At 41.2% G+C, this 11,067-nt stretch overlaps 1 long non-coding RNA gene across 21 annotated transcripts in view; it reads left to right on the top strand.

The window, feature by feature from the left end:
* The first annotated feature begins 275 nt into the window (after positions 1-275).
* Positions 276-11,067, top strand: part of LOC144317386 (uncharacterized) — a 126,793-nt gene continuing 116,001 nt past the window's right edge. For 20 of the 21 annotated variants that reach the window (XR_013383379.1, XR_013383380.1, XR_013383385.1 and 17 more), the window contains exons 1-2: positions 276-427; positions 6,659-6,821. This is a non-coding gene — a long non-coding RNA (uncharacterized LOC144317386). Of the gene's footprint in view, positions 428-5,203; positions 5,314-6,658; positions 6,822-11,067 lie in introns of all 21 variants that reach the window. The other variant, XR_013383377.1, reaches the window with a different exon arrangement.

The following is an 11,067-nucleotide window of genomic DNA, read 5'->3' as shown; positions in this document are numbered from 1 at the left end:
CTCTCTCTCTCTCTCTCATTAATAAATAAATAAAATCTTAAAAAAAAAGAAACAGTTCGATGTTACTTAGAAATGTTAAAAATACCCACATTGCTCTGACCCAGAAAAAATGCCACTTCAAGATGTATATAATGTAACAGCAATTTTTTCCAAACTTCAGTATACATCCAGCTCATGGGGATCTTGTTAAAATTAAAATTCTAATCCAATAGATTCAGGGTGGTTTATGAAATTCTACATTTCCAAGTATAGAATTCTATCTCCTAGGTGATGTCTGTGATGCTGGTCCGTGGACCAACTGAGTAGCAAGAGCCAGAGCAGTGGTACTCAAAGTGCAGTTCCCAGACCCATGGCATTTGCATCACCTTTGGTATGGATGGATATTTGTCAACAAATGGAGCTTAAGAAGCAAAACATGAAAGAATGTGTATGTATTGTTTCACCTATGTAAAGTTCAAAAACAGTTACCACAATTTTAGGGATGCCTGTATCAGAGGTAAAGTTAATAAGGGACGTGAGAAAGTGATAACCATTCATGGATGTCAGGATAAAGATTGTCCCTAGCTACAGTGAGGGGGCTGTGGTGTCATGACTGGGGGGCCCATGGGGGAATCCTACAGGGCTGGCAGTGTGGTGTGTTTTGGCCTCATTGGTGGTTATATTGGTGGTTATATGAATTCTTACTTTTTAATTTTTAATTGAATTAATTTACATTTTATACACTCCTAAAATTTTCAAAAAATATAAGAAAATAATAAAACACATTTTTACCAAATCTATTTTATAATGATATTTTTCTTTGTTAATGACTAAGGAAGAACTTTGATGGCAATTACTCTGTTGTACACAAAAAGTTGCTTTTTATAGCAAATAGAAATTCAGTCTAGTGTCTCAGGGTATAACACTAAGTTATATTATAATAAAAAGTATATTTATGAATTGAACAAACCTATCTATAACATTTTACTATATAATACATATTGTTTGAAAGCAATCGGTTATAATATGAAAGGTAGTTTTGCTACCTTATATAATTATATACTTGGCAAAAAAAAAAATGGAGTAGGGTCACAATTTACTTGTTAATAAATATAGGATATTCATGTGACAGCTTCTTTTCTGTGCAAGGACTGTGCTTCCTCCCCTATGGTTCCGGTGAGACTGCCGTTGCCAGTCCTGCCCTTACCAAGGTGATCATGTGTGATCCACACCTGGCCAATCGTGGGGCCTTATCTTTCTGTCCATGGTGAGGAATCCCAAAACAGAACTAGTCTTTCTGTTACGTGTACTATAAGCATCCTGGGAGCAACATTCTTTCTGTGTGTCAGGGTTAATGATTTTAGGGACCATGGAGGACAGAACTTAATGGCCATTTTCCTTCCACTTGAAAAGAAGAGACATGAAAATGCAGTGCACAACAAAGCATACAGGGTTGAATGCTGTTGGAAAGAGAAGTGTGGGTTTTTTTGAGCACCTGGATTAAGCCATGCCTCTGGATGAGCCAGTAAATTATCCTTGCCATTTGTTGTATGTGTTGCTTGAGCTACTTTGAGCATAGTTCCTAGTACTTATAATGGAAAGAGCCCTGGTTAATTTAGAAACACAGTTTAAAATATTTGAGGATTCACAGCCTAAAATCACTAAATGTCTGTGGGTACTTTGGCCTTTTGATCAACCGTTTGGAATAATAGAATTCACTCACAATTACTTGGGCTAATGTAGGTCCTAAAATATGAGGTGGTTACTTCCTGGGTAACGACCACGAAGCTTTGCTGTGTCTCTTGAGTCACAGGGATTGCTTTCTCGGCACTAATATCAAAGTGGAGAGAGATTAAAACAGGAAGGACTGTGGCAGAATGAAATGAGGTAATGTCTTGATGAGGTGTCCTTATTTGGTCTCAAGCCATAAACTTTTTGTTTTAAAGATTTTATTTATCCATTCATGAGAGACACACAGAGAGAGGCAGAGACATAGGCAGAGGGAGAAGCAGGCTCCATGCAGGGAGCCCGATGTGGGACTCAGTCCCAGGACCCTGGGATCACAACCTGAGCCAAAGGCAGACGCTCAACCACTGAGCCACCCAGGCGTCCCCATGCCATAAACTTTGAATATGTTAACTAGTCAGTCTCACTAACTGAAAGGCTTATCCATGGCGCAGGAAATGTACATGATGAGTCCAGAGGTACAACCTCAGTCTGCTCATACCTCCCCAGTTATAGGCATGCTGTGAGGAAAGCTTCACCAGGAAGGACTGAAAAGTAGTGGCTGCACATTGAATCACCTGGGGAACTTTATAAAATGTAAACACTTGGGTCTCACCTGAGAAAGATATTGATTTACTGGTTGAGGGTATGACCACAGTGTCAGTATTTTAAAAACCTCCCAAGTGATTCTGCTGTACAGCCAAAGTTGAGAATTGCTACCATGGAGACACTGTAGAGCCTGTGTGGCTTGAGGTGTAGCAAAGTCTTGGCCTCAACTCATAGGTTTTGAAGGATTTGGACTAGTTAGTGTCAATGGAGAGATTTAAGGATGATGTTTAGAGAAGCATTATCTTTTGGAAGATTTGGGGGTTATCCTCAGATGGCACCACACCACAGTGGCCTCAGGCTACTTGCAGTGCCTCACCTGGATACTCAATCCTTGCAAGGTCCCCAGGGGGTGCTTCTCAGTTAATCACAAGGAATCATGCCTGGGCCTACTCTCATTTACAGCTTGCTGCTGAAATCACTCCCCACAGATTTCAAATGCCTTCCCTCAGAGCTCCTTATTCCTTCTTACTCATTAGAACACAACAGCAAAAAAGCAAAAACGAGAAAGCTACATGGGAGGTTCTTAGCCAAAGATTCAGAGATCCCAATGGGCAGACATGACCATTTTGGGCAAAGCTCATCTGTAAAGCTTTTTAAAAATAGTCTTCCCATTCCTCCATAGCCTGTATCTCTGCACTGCTTCAAACTCAGGTAATTTCCATAGGTAATTCTGATAAGGCCTACCTGGTATAACCATCCACTGATGACATGGTGCCTGGGTGGATTTCAAGTTTCATGGACCATGCTCTCCCTGCAAACAATAAGCAGCATTTTAAGCTAGTGATTTTAGTTTCTGTATAGAATTAGAACAGTTAGAAATTAGATTATCACATGGGTCTACAACCTTTCTTCTGTTTAAGAATCACTTCAATATACTAATAATACAAATCCTAACAAAAGGTATTTTTTTTTACTTTTCTCATAAAAAAGGTAATACAGTTCTCCTAGCTGTTATCAACAAAACTTTCTAAGAGTACTTTTTAGAAAGATGAAGCTTGAAATTTACTTTTTTTTAAAAAAAAAAAAAGATTACCTCAATTTAGTAATTAGGCAGTAATTAATATCAATCATTAGTCACACACTCTTCTATGATACTGAGAACACAGGGCTGTCATGGTCTTTAGGAACATCCAGTACTGTAACTTTACTTCAGTTTAGTCATAATCCCCCTTGATGTTTTGTTAGAACTCCAGTTTTTTTTTTTTCTTTTTTTACATTATAAAAAAATGTACTTGTAAAATAATTTTCTACTTCTTCTACTCCCATTCCCCAGAGATGGGCAGTATGAATAGTGTTGTGTGTATCAGGCAATTACGAATATATTGAGTCGTGTGTGTGTGCGTGTGCGCGTGTGCATGTGCATGCGTGTGTGAGTAACCTTTAACTCATGCAATCATGTGGTTCCACTTGCTTTTCTCACTTAACAATGTATCTTGGATATTGCTCTGTGGTACAAAACTGTTTTTGAAGGAGTGTACAGCGTTATTTTCTGAAAGCATCAGGATCTCTTGCAGTGTGCATCCTTTCTGTAAAATTGAAACAGAAATAGTCTTTAATTATCAAAGTCAAGTGTTTTCATCAAAGCAGAACTTCTCTTCAACTGCCCACACTCCACAGTCCTTGGCCCTTCACCTCCTTCCATTTACCCAGGAGAGAACAGAGTCTGGCTCCTGCTCACCTTGTGGGTTCCTTTCAGAAGACATTCAAAGACTGAGTGTGGGACCCAGGAAATTTAACAAAAATCCCCAACCCTTGGACAAGCAGAGCAGGACTAACTCCATTTTGTGCTGCACCCCCCACCTCCTGTATGACCCCCACATGACCCGCTTATTGCTTAGGGCACTGCCCCACCCTAGTCAAGCCTCTGGGCACACCCTAATTGGAAATCGGCTCATGACAATGTAACCCCGCCTTGTGCCCGCCAAAACTGCCCGCCAATTCTGACCAAAGTAATAGGCCAGCTCAAGTGGATGCTATAGGGTAAGATGTAATTCAATCGGCCACCTGCGTGTGGACCGACAGGACTGCAACTTTCTGCGTATGTTACAATCCCATTGGCCCCTATAAAGTTGCTACGCCTCTTGGTCTCGGGGTCCAAGTCCCTGCTCCACTGCGTCGGGTACACTTGGACCCAAGCTTGAGCTTGTAATAAACCCTCGTGTGTTTGCATCGGTGTCGGCTCCTTGGCGGTTTCTCGGATTCGCAATCTTGGGCACAACACTGAGCAGGCTTCATGCATAAGTTTGCTTCGAATGCAGATTTCGTTCAGAGCCCATTCTGTCAAGTGAGCTCGCACTGCATGTTTCCCATTGTGAGCAAAGAAAAATAGATTTAGCGCTAAAGTATACCATCTGTGTCAATATATGTCAATATGTGCTGGTGTAGATTTAAATCTGAACACATTTGTTAGTTTTCATTCCAAGGCATCAAGCGCTGCAGTCATTGTTTCCTGTAGCCCTCAGAAAGAAAGATCTTCCTGGGATCACCAAATCCCTTCTTGGAAGTCAGGTCAAAACATCTGCTGAGAAAGACCTCTCTTGGGTAGAAGCTACCAGAGCTTTCTTGCTTGGCTTGTTCAGTGAGTTTTTCACCAGAAACAGCCCTGGGTTAAAGGCCTTTGCAAAAACGGTTAGAAGTGGGCTCTTTTTACCTCCCATGCCACAAATCCTTTCTCTGTTGCCTCATGCTTTATATTATGCCTTGTTGCAGCATCAACATTTAAGATTAGTTTTGTACCCCCCTGACGCCCCCTTCCCCCCCAACATTGAAAAGGTTCTTCCTAGTTTGAGCCAGGACACCAAGAATGTGGAAAAGCCAGTGAAGTTTTAATTGGATTAAACTCTGTGTGTCCTTCTACCCCCAACCTCCTTACTGGTAACTTTCCTGACAGCTTAACTAACAAGATAATATGCAACAAAGAGATGTGGCATTCAGCAGGGCCTCCTGCCTTACCTGGGGGGAATACACCTGGGCCAGCTGTGAGTCCCAACAGAATAGCAGGTAACTGACAATAGCCCGCACTCTGATACTGTCACCAACTCCCAGGCTTTGTGCATTTCTGAGATGAAATTCAAACCTGAAATTTTAGCTGCTCAGAGTGATTGGATTCAGCAGACACCTTCTGAACTTGCAGTAGAAGTGCCAGAGGGGGAGCAAAGCCACTTCCCTGGTCTTTAATTCCCTTGGCCAAGGAAAATCAAAATCTGTCCACTTGGCACTTTTGTGAGGGAAAAAGGGCAATACAAATTTTCCTTAATAAAATAATGCCGGCTATTAAAGAGCAGTCTTGCTGATGTCACTTGACGCCCTTCTCCCACAGGGCTGGCAGGCAAGAGGCCAGGGTGTGGGGATGTGCAATTGGAGACATTAGTTACACCACCTTAGGTACGGTAGCAAAATAATATTTGATAAATGAAAATAAATCCGGGCAGACACAATTTCCAAATAGTTTTTAGAAGTACCTGTCACTTCCAGACTCTTCTTAAGCGTAACCCTTGGTGAGCGAATCCATTTTACCGCTTCTTCCAGGCAGAAAATTTCAGTGTGCCCTAAAAGTATTCAGTGTTTCCAGAGGAGGGTAACAGTCACATTTTCATGAGACTCAGGGACTCTCTGCGAAAAGTCCTTTCAGGAAGATTTGACCTGAAATTGGAGTGGCGAGTGCCCCAATGCACTCCCATTTCAGAAGCTGTAGGAGGATTCAGGTTGAACCCCACCCTACCCCAAAGTATTGCCCCCACAAACAGAAGAAGAGCTAATATATCTGATATCTTTCACAGGAAGACATGCCATTAGTAGAGCTAAAGTTGAAAGGCAAATGCCCTTGAGAGGGGGAGCTGTGCTTCAGAATCCCCACTAAGGTGGAAAGGGATTCTAATTGATCCCACCCTAAGGGCAGGTTTTGATACTGGAGAAGATAAAGGGGTGGAGCACACAAAGGAAGTGGTGACCTGGAAATCCTTAAAAGACCTTGTGTCTTTTATTTTATTTATTTATTCATGAGAGACACAGAGAGAGGCAGAGACACAGGCAGAGGGAGAAGTAGGCTCTCTGCAGGGAGCCCGATGTGGGACTCGATCCCAGGACCCGGGATCACAACCTGAGCCAAAGGCAGATGCTCAACCGCTGAGCCACCCAGGTGTCCCAACCTTGTGTCTTGACTGTGTTTTTCACATATGCACAGTAGATCTGATAACTTGGGGGAACCCCAAACCAAGAGCTCTAGTAACCAAAAGATAGAGGAAGAGGCAGAAAACAAAGATATTAAAATAAATTTAAAATGACCTGGGAAGGTCTAATTTGACAGTTAGAAATAGTATAATCTTTTGACTTTTCCATGTTGTAGGTTCACTGTACCCAGTAATACCGAACCCAGTTGTGATGTATGTTCTGGGAAACCTGGTTGCATTACAGTGTCAGAAGCGGCACAATGGAAAGTTGCCAGGACACCTGGGTTTCAGTTTAAGTGTGTTTAATTATGTGACCTTTGGTTCAACACTTACAATAGGGTAAGTACCTACTATGTGATGGGCTCTACCTTATGAACTTCTAAATATTCTTTCTATGTCAGTCTTTGTAGAGAGGTGCGTGGCATGTGGTAAACAGCAATCAATAATCAACTTTACCCGAGGCTAACACTGGGCTATTTGATTATTTCTAAACACACTGAATTCTGGTAGGGACTGGGGATGAGAATACAGGGTTCTTCACTATCCCTTATTTTCACATTGGTCTTTAAGTGTAGAAATTTGGTCTTAAGATTACCTCTAATGACAAAATACAGTATGAAAAGCAGCAATGAACAAGAAGCATACCACTCCACTGAGGCAGCTGGTGACATGGATTATCCTGACACAAGCAATGGGCAGGAACCATTGGTCACCCTTTTACTATTGAAAAACTGCCCCAACTCTAAGCCTTTGGGCTGGCCTACCACCATCTTGAGAAAACAAGCCCAGATAGTTCTACCTTGGACTTCTGGAAAAGCCTAGTGCTAACAACTACAAAAAATAGATATAGATTATGTTTTATTTACATGAAAGGGTAGTTCACTTAAATTTTATTTATATATATTTAACTAATTTATAGAAAATTTATTTTTTAATTATTTTATTATTATTTTAAAAGATTTTATTTCTTTATTTGAGAGAGACATAGAGAGTGAGAGAGAGCACAAGCAGGAGGAGAGGCAGAGGGAGAAGGTGAAGCAGACTCCCTGCTTAAGCAGGGAGCCAGACTCAGGGCCTGATCCAAAGATCATGACCTGAGCTGAGGCAGATACTTAACTGACTAAGCCCCCCAAGTGCCCCTAAAATTTATTTTAAATATATATATATATATATATTTATTTGTATAATTTATTTATTTATATATATAAATATTAACATGCATATTTTATTTACATATATATGTGTGTGTGTGTGTGTATACACACACATATATATAACAGGAAAAACCTAACAAACAAGATGAAAAAAATCTTCAGCCCTTGAGAAACAAACCTGAAACTAGATCTGTTTCACCACAGCTCTAAAGTCTAGAAAGCCAGGCTGTAGTAGAAGGCAATGAAAGGGTAGTTCACTGTTTTCTCACACTGCCAACTTTTTAAAAAATAAAATATGAAGTTACAGGAGTTTGACTGATGACGGTTAATACAAAGACAGAAAAAAATTCCTTAGAGTCAGAACTATTTACCTGAGTCTGTGAACTCACAGCAGGCACAAGGATTGAATTGGGGAGAGAGGGCTCCGAAAACTCTTAAGATTATAAGCAAAATTTGGTGGGTGTCTATGTGCATTTTTGTAAAACAGGTTTATAACTTTTATCTGATGTTCAGAGAGGTCTGAGACTTTAAAAGGGTTAAGAGCCCTAGACTAGAGAACAATACACTTAAGCTTACAAATAAGGATGATTATCTTTTTTATCTTCATGTTGCACAAGAAAGTTCCAAAAGGCCCATATGATAACTTGGCATCTTGGCAAGAGAGATGTTGAATCTTACTTTCTTGAGAGCCAACAGGAAGTGAGGGAGTAGGAGGTGCCAGATTGTCCTGGATCTCTGACCACCACTGCAGAGTACAACTTGCTTTGCTTCCATTAACTGAATGTAGGAGCTTTCTGTCCTAGATTCTGGGCAGATCACCCAACGATGGCCATAATTTTAACCTGAAGGTGATCTGTGTTCTCCGAATTGCCCCACTTCCATCAGACCACCCCTCTCTCCCCAGTATTTGCTGAGGAAGCCACTGGCTTAATATTTTCTTTTCAATTCATTTCTCAGACTTTGCCTTGAGACACTTTGTGTCTGCCCCTCTCCATTAGTCCCCAGGAAGCTGGGGTAACACTGTGAGTGGTTCATCACAGCCCACTCTCATCCTGGAGACCTAGCAGGAGCAAATGAGGAAGGACATACTTTATGCAAAGTGGCTTATGTTGGAAGCAGGATAGATAACCTTCTTCAATATTAAGATCTATCATTAACAGAGGTTATGTTGATTGTGCCGAGCACTATTTGAAGCATTCTACACACATTTTCTTGTTTAGTCCCTATAACAACACTATAAGATTGGTATAATTATCAGTTTGCAGACAAGTGAATCAGGGCTCAGAGAAGTTAAGTCGAAATGCATGCCACAGTCTGTATAACTTCAAAGCCCAAACTCTTTTTAAATTTTATTTCATTTTACTTATTTACTTTAAAGATTTTATTTATTTATTTGAGACAGAGAGATACAAAGAGGAAGAGCATGAGCCGGGAGGAGGCAGAGGGAGAGGGAGAAGCAGACTCCTTGCTGAGCCAGGCGCCTGACATGGGGCTTGATCCTAGGATTCAGAGATTGTGACCTGATCAGGAGGCAGACACTTAACCATCTGAGCCACCCAGACACACCTAAAGCCCGAGCTCTTAAGTACTATTCTGTGGTAATAAGTTATTTCTATTAGATTTTGAAGTATCCTACAGTTTTGCTTATCTGGTTTATTTTGAAAGAAGTACAACTGTTTGGATTGAAAGTATCTTCCCTAAACACAAGCCTCCCACATGTTCCCTTGATTGAAGAAATCAATCCTTTTGCACCTCTAAATCATGAGTTTCAAACCCAGGTACCAAAAGGTAGGAAACATCCGTGAACAAAGGAGGCTTGACGGTACTGGGAAACACTGGGACGGATGCTCTTCGTATCAGCTGGGATCAGTTAAAAGAATAGCTGAGAGTCGGCATCTTAAATATGTAAGGACTTTTATTTTCACACTGAACAAAAAGTCTGTAGATAGGCCACGCAGATAGATAGGTAGGTATAACGGCTCGAATTTGCCGTTAGAGGCAAGCCGCCTTCTGTCTTCCTCTTTCACCATCCTTAGCCTATGGCTTCTGTCCTCACGTTCATAAAATGATGGCTGTACCTCCAGTCATTGTATTTTCATTCTAAGGAGGAAGGGCACAGCTGCAAATAGAGCGCAGAGAGCATGCCAAGCAGGTCTGTCCCTAGACCCACTGATGTGGCGACTCCTGGCCTGGGGAATCTAGGGAGGTGAATAATGGTGCTGAGCACATCACTGTTCCAAACAACACTGAGGCTTTGTCAGTGAGGAAGAAGGGGTGTATTTTTACTGGATAGACAACTGTGGGAACAGCAACTCTTCACAAAGGGGAATGGCCTCAAGGCAATTCAGTGGAAGGCTCCCGTTTTCTATAGATGCAAGTCGGTGTTGTCACATCAGCTATATCAGTTCACACCACAAACCCTAGAGGAAAGCCTAGCTGGGGCCTGAATATTTTATGACCCCACATTTTTATTGTACATGTGCCAGATATAAGGAGTTACCCTAAGAAACTTGGCTCATGCAATACAACTGTGAAAGCAAGGGCTTGAATTCAGAAGACCCAAAGTTCAAGTCTCTCACTGGCCGTGTGCTCCCAGTATGACCCCAGGCAAGTTATCAACCTCAAGTTTTCTTTCTTTCTTTCTTTCTTTCTTCCTTTCTTTCTTTCTTTCTTTTTTTCTTTCTTTCTTTCTTTCTTTCTTTCTTTCTTTTTCTTTCTTTCTTTCTTCTTTCTTTCTTCTTTCTTTCTTTTCTTTCTTTCTTTCTTTCTTTCTTTCTTTTCTTTCTTTTTCTTTCTTTCTTTCTTTCTTTCTTTCTTTCTTTCTTTCTTTCTTTCTTTCTTTCTTCTTTCTTTCTTTCTTTCTTTCTTTTTTTAAGATTTTATTTATTTATTCATGAGAGACACAGGGAGAGAGGCAGAGACATAGGCAGAGGGAGAAGGCTTCCTGTGGGGAGCCTGATGCAGGACTTGATCCCAGGATCCCAGGATCCCAGGATCATCACCTGAGCCACCCAGGGGCCCCCAACCTCAAATTCTTTATGTTAAAGCCTGTCTGAGACATGGGCTGCTGTGAGGTTTAAACGATATGATGCATGTGATGATTTTGGTTTTCTGTTGACTAGCACACTTTGGTCACTTAATTTGTTTTGTTTTATTATGGAAGTCATTTCACTTCAAAACACATTTAAGTCTTTGCTTAGCACAAAACATCATGCTATGCATGATGCTGTTGAGAGAGGAATCTGTGGACTTGTGGTAGTGAGCATCCATGGAGTGTTGGCAGCTCACAAAGTTGACCTTCCCTTCAGGTATGCCCTGCCCCATCTTCTCCCCGGAGTAATTCCTCTTTGGCACTCAGCACTCAGCACAGAAGCATCAACTTTAGAGCCCTTTCCAAGTCCTCTGTGGTCCTTCTACTCCACTGGCTTCCA

The sequence above is a fragment of the Canis aureus genome, chromosome 7, assembly GCF_053574225.1.
Source record: "Canis aureus isolate CA01 chromosome 7, VMU_Caureus_v.1.0, whole genome shotgun sequence".
Taxonomy (NCBI): domain Eukaryota; kingdom Metazoa; phylum Chordata; class Mammalia; order Carnivora; family Canidae; genus Canis; species Canis aureus.
This window is presented reverse-complemented; position numbering and strand designations above follow the sequence as displayed.